This window comes from Rutilus rutilus, assembly GCF_951802725.1.
Source record: "Rutilus rutilus genome assembly, chromosome: 15".
Lineage (NCBI taxonomy): Eukaryota > Metazoa > Chordata > Actinopteri > Cypriniformes > Leuciscidae > Rutilus > Rutilus rutilus.
Genome location: NC_140220.1, coordinates 21,999,259 through 22,005,169, shown reverse-complemented (window position 1 = coordinate 22,005,169; position 5,911 = coordinate 21,999,259). Strand labels below are relative to the sequence as shown.

The 5,911-nt window shown below is 39.0% G+C and overlaps 1 long non-coding RNA gene across 1 annotated transcript; it reads left to right on the top strand.

Moving 5' to 3' along the window:
• The first annotated feature begins 3,482 nt into the window (after nt 1-3,482).
• LOC311305503 lies at nt 3,483-5,680 on the top strand. Its single transcript, XR_014630018.1, has 3 exons — nt 3,483-3,666; nt 3,767-3,862; nt 3,942-5,680. It is a non-coding gene; the product is annotated as an uncharacterized lncRNA (long non-coding RNA).
• The last annotated feature ends 231 nt before the right edge of the window (nt 5,681-5,911 follow it).

Here is a 5,911-nt window from a genome sequence, read left to right as displayed (position 1 = left end):
GCCGTCCAATGTATATATTTTTTTGTTTGTTTGTTGATCAAAAAGTACAAAGTAGATAAGGGAAAAGGAGGCCAGGTGTATTCAAAGTGCCGCCGTTACTGTTTACAATGCGTGGAATGGTGCGCTGTGATTGGTTGAGCGGATTTATCGCATTCTGCACAGAAAGGAGACTGGCGTTTGTTGCGGTTTGGAAAGAAAGGGAGAAAACATGACAGAATAACATTTTAAGTAAGATTAAAAATCTTACATTTTAAGCAAGATTAAAAATGGACTTTTCAATACTGACCCTATACAATACTGATTTTTGCGGGAACTATTTTTTGTTGTTGAAAAATTGACTTTATTGTCATTCTTTATTGTTATTTTTGGAACCAAACTCTTCATTTTATTCACGGCCATCATTTGTAGTAACCTATTCACAAACTGTTTGCTCAAGCGTAGCATTTTTTCGGAGTTCACTGTGTAGCCTGCTCCCTGAATCGTCGAGTTCACTGTGTAGCCTGCTCCCTGAATCGTCAAGTTCACTGTGTAGCCCGCTCCCTGAATCGTCGAGTTCACTGTGTTACCTGCTCCCTGAATTGTCGAGTTCACTGTGTTGTCCGCTCCCTGAACCGTCGAGTTCACTGTGTTGTCCGCTCCCTGAACCGTCGAGTTCACTGTGTTGTCCGCTCCCTGAACCGTCGAGTTCACTGTGTAGCCTGCTCCCTGAATCGTTGCGCTTTTTCATGTGTGGATGTTAACTGAATCTGTAAGTCACCTACGCTGTTTACTTCTGTATATTATATCTATCTATAAATTCAGAGCCGGACAGTAATGGAGTACATTTACTTGAGTACAGTACTAAAGTACAATTTTGAGGGATCTGTACTTTACTCGAGTATCATTTTTGGGGAGTACTCATGACTTTACTCAAGTATATTTGAGAGGCAAATATTGTACTCTTTACTCCACTACATTTCTATCCATAACCGTGAGTACCCGTTACTACTTATATAAAAAAGAAAAATCTCGGAAACCCTCAATTTGTTGTTTCCCTCTCAAACGTGACTGGATTGTGCAGGCACCACTGATTGGGACAGCCTATCAGCAATCACCTTCAGCTTTCCGCCAAAGTCAACTCCATGGTCAGATTTAGATAAGAGACGAAACCATGGACGAAACAATGGATGAACAATGGAGCAGGTCCATCCCGGGAATGTGCCAACCCGTGGCCCCACCTCGGCAGACTATTTCAATTTTCTGAACAAGTTAATGATAGTTTTCGCTTCAAGTGTTTGCTGTGTTTACCAATGTAAGCACTGTGGCAGTAGTAATGCAATATTTAGAAAATGTAAGAGAGAATAGAGGGCACCTTTCGTCAAAAAACTGACAGTTTTATTGCTTTATGGCCCTCAAAGCCCCGCCCCTTTTGACCGTGGGAATTTTCCCACGCTAGCTCCTCCCACTTATGGGCTGTACGTACACCGTGGGAATTTTCCCACGCTAGCTCCTCCCACTTAGGGGCTGTACGTACAACATGGGAAAATCGGACTTGTGACACACCTCCTTATGGGTTGAACATCTGAAGCGTGAGAAATTTCCCACGCTCAGTAGTTCTAAACAGTGTATATTTAAAACTTTTTTAAGAAATAAAAACATAGTCAGAGTGTGAGATCAGTGTTTTTTTATTAAAGAAGACAGATGTACATTCACCACTTTAAACGTTAAACTTTCAACGTTAAAAAACATTAAAACATTAATGAAATGAGTTGAAACTGCATTTTTTCTCTAAAAATAGTTATTAAAAAATGACTTAGTGTTATTTCAAGATGTTAAAAACATTAAAACAACATTGACAAAAAGATAATTTTAAAAATGTTGACTTGTAAGCATTTAACTTTCACATAGTAGGCTATTTTGTAAAACTTTTACATGAAACACAAACTAATTTAAAAAGTGTTACGTTTTTACATACCATTCGTTAAAGTACTCAGAGTTTAAAAGATACAAAAGTGTTTCCTTATGTTGGAGCACAGTGGAGCAGAGCGTCCTCTCACTCCGGAGGTCAGCAAGAAATGAAGTTCTGTCAGGCCTACAGAGAGACAGACACAAACCCCGCCCCTAGCCCCGCCCCAACAGCTGTCACCGTGGGAAAACCCCACACCCCCTTCAAGCTCCCAAATAGAAAACACATGTGGTCATCTCCGTGGTCGAACTTAAATGACCAAAGAAAACCGATGCAACGGCTCGAAGAGACCACACCCCCTAACACACCCCTCTCAAAGCTGAGAGGTCAATTTTGATTTAAGGGTGTGTGTAAAAATGACGTCACGTGGGAATCCCCCCATCCCTCCCTCCCTCCCTCCCTTCCCACAACGTCACAGTCACATGAGCTGTTTAAAAACGACCGCAAACATGATAAGAGATAGGCCTAGTTGTGATTTTATTCTTTTATAAAAAACTATTCCATAGGGAATATTTCACTCATTCACACACACACACACACACACACACACACACACACACACGCATACTCTAATTCAGATTATTTCTGTATCATTTATTTTTGTAAACCACTTTGAACATCGATAATGAAATGTGGTAAATAATATGGTTTCCAATGTCTAATTGTTACCAAATGAACCTATATTCAAAGTTTTTTTAAAGGCTCTCTCAACTCATACAACACACACACACACACACACACGCACGCGCGCGCGTACACCCGGCGTCATAATGTCTACACAAGGTGTTATGGGCTATGTGATAACATCCTGCATATTTTATTTTTTCTCTTTTTGACGGATTTGTGTGAATTAGTTTTATTGCAGAGCTTATTTGAAGAGATGACGTCAGATACAACATATGTTTTTCTAGCCATACAAATCAGGTATCAGAATTCCTACCACATGTCGTGATTAAGGGTTTCTTTGAAATAGGAAGGGGTAAAAAGTGTTTTTTTAAAACGCGTTGTATCGTAATCTTTAAAAGGAGGTAACTCACTGATTCATTCGTGCACCAAGTCAGCGAAGGAGACGCAACATTGAGTCGAGGCAATGGCTAAAAATAACCAAATTCGAGACCCGGATCATTATTTTGAATCAGAAATAGGAGAAATTCTTAATAATCTATGTAAGTATTTTTATTCGTATTTTATCATTGATTATAAATCTACCCTACAAAATTGAAAAAGATATCTCAATAAATGGTTTTATTTACAGATGATACATCGTTCCCACAAGGGGTTTCAGCAGATGATTTTTTCCAAGGTAAGTGGGGCTATATTTTCTTATGTCTTTTTTATATTTACTATTTTAATATTTGTTTTAAAGAAAAAATCAACTCATATACCTATTTCACCAGAGATTACAGCGGGCGATGCATCGTCTTATAGCCCCGCCCCGCCACCGGAGCCAGCTAACAACCCATTGGTTGTCGATCCAGCTCCAGCCACTCAGGTTTACGAAGACATTACACCAAACACGACACCTCGACCTCAAGCCTGCAGAGAGACAGAGAACGTCAAAAGCCGAGCTTCACCAGAAGTCGAAGCTGTAGAATCTTCCCCTCCGACCCTATCTCTCCCATCGAAAATCACCGGAGCGGCTAACATAATTGGCGGCCCGCCCAAAGGGGTCAAACGACTTCGAGAAATTTATGGAAAAGAATTAATTTACCCGGAGAGAGGTAAAGGAAAAAAAGAAAACTATTTATATCATTTTTACGCGTTGAATTTTTTACTCTATTTTCTACATAATATTGTTTTGTCTTTTTGTTTTGTTTTTAGAAGAAAACAGTGAAAGTCCATCTGTCTCATCCACAACTCAAGGAAAAAAACGATTTGGGAAATATTCTCATGAGAGTCCTAATTCTTCGGAAGAAGGTAAAGATATATTCCTTGTTTCATTATATGTTATCTATATTAAATAAATCGTAATATATATATATATTTTTTGTTCTAGAACAATCCCCCGACGAAAGAGAGGCCCAAGTGTTTTTTGAATCTCAGCAATCTGTACTGAACACCATCAACTCTGAACGGCGAACTTCAGATAGTACCGATGAAGATGAGCGGACCTTCAGTCCTCTATTCAACGCGCGAGATCTCTCTGGCCTGAGTTACGCGACTTTACGAACGGCTAACAGAAGCTTCCAACGTGTTCTGGAAGTCGCCACATTACCGCTCACTTACCATCAGACAGTGGAAATAGTTTCAGGAGCCCAGAATGGTATTGTGGACCTACTGCATAGACTCATTGATACACAGAATCAACACACCACCGATTTAAGAAGTACGGTGGAATTTTTCGCCGTTTCCCAAGACCGGGTCTTGGAAGAAAACAGACTATTGCGTAACACGGTCTTATCACTACAGCAAGAGCTTTCGGAGGTGAGGAACGACCATTCCTTGTTAATTACTGTTCTGTCTTTAATCTCTGAAAGATTACATATTATGCAAAGACAATCGACCGATACATGAGAATGGTTGACTAGTTTTAAAAAAATCCATTTCACTGTTATTGTTTGAAAAGCATTTGTCTGTTATTTTTTATCTAGGTGTGTGAGATCTTGTGTTGTGTTTTTTAAAGTTTTTCTTTTTTTTAAATCTATTTCTGTTATTGTTTTTTATTTTTTTATTTTTATTTTTAGGTGTGTATGTGCGTGATTATGTTTTACTGATAGTTATGATGTATACCATTAACAATATTATGAGGTATATTTGATGGTACGCTTCTGTTTCACACAATTTTAAAAATAAAAACATATCAAAATGTTTCCTAAAAGGCAACGAATCGACTCCGAGTGTGATGAAATAACTCGCTCAAGATCAAATCCTAGGTCTGAGAATAACGAGAGACTCAATCTTTTAATACGTGAACAGTTAAGAGGTCTAAATAGTAATGATTTGTCTAATGCGGAAAGATTGAATAATATCATAATAGACCAACATGGTTGGATAGATGATGAAGATGAGAGTCCACAGATGGGTGGTGCAGTAGGGGCTTCTCAAAACAGACGTACGGAGTTAAGTCGTTCGCAGATAGATTCTCTGATGGTAAACGGGGGTGTTGTTGGGGATTTCACAATAACACCGCGACCGCGTTTTAATGGTGTAGAGTTACAAAGATCGTTAGATCTCAGACAAATACAGACCACCGATTTTGTAGAATATAATTCACGCCTCCATAATATTCTAAACGAGGTGGTTGAGTTTTCACAACAGCTAGCTGGTCAAACAGGCTTCATAAACATAGCTCTTGCCGGAGAAAGTCTACCGGGGTCTGTAAATACAGTATTAACACCTGATAACAACCACGATCCTTCATCATTCATAAATCAGATTGAACAAGTTACTCAGAGTAATAGTGACGTGACCAGCGATTCAACCTTAACATTACAAATCTCAATTGTACGTGATAAAGCGGGGGGCGGACGAAGGAAGATTAGTGACCTGGCTATCAGCGAGAGTATTAGTAGGAATAAAATGCATTTATTTAGCCCTATTAATATCGATAATGAAATGTGTTTGAGCTACTGTCTAGCATATTTCCTCAATCCAAAATTCACAGATCAAGAGTTACAGACGCCTGCAATGGAGATTCATACAGGATGCGGTTTTAAGATAGACGAGCAAATAGGGCTCCACAATTTGTCTGTTTTCGAAAATAAATTAGGCATAAAAATTGTAGTTTTTCATAGAGACTGCGCTGGGAAACTGCAGGTCTACAAAAACACAGACGAATTACACCTAAAGACAGCCCATCTATTTCTGCACGAGGGGCATTTCCATCTAATAAGAAATTTAACAGGGTTTATAGGAACTTCGTACGTGTGTGAGTACTGTTTCAAGGGGCATAAAGATAGAAAAACACACGAATGTCAGTTTGTTTGCAAGATATGTATGACATCCGAATGTCGCTCGTACACAAGC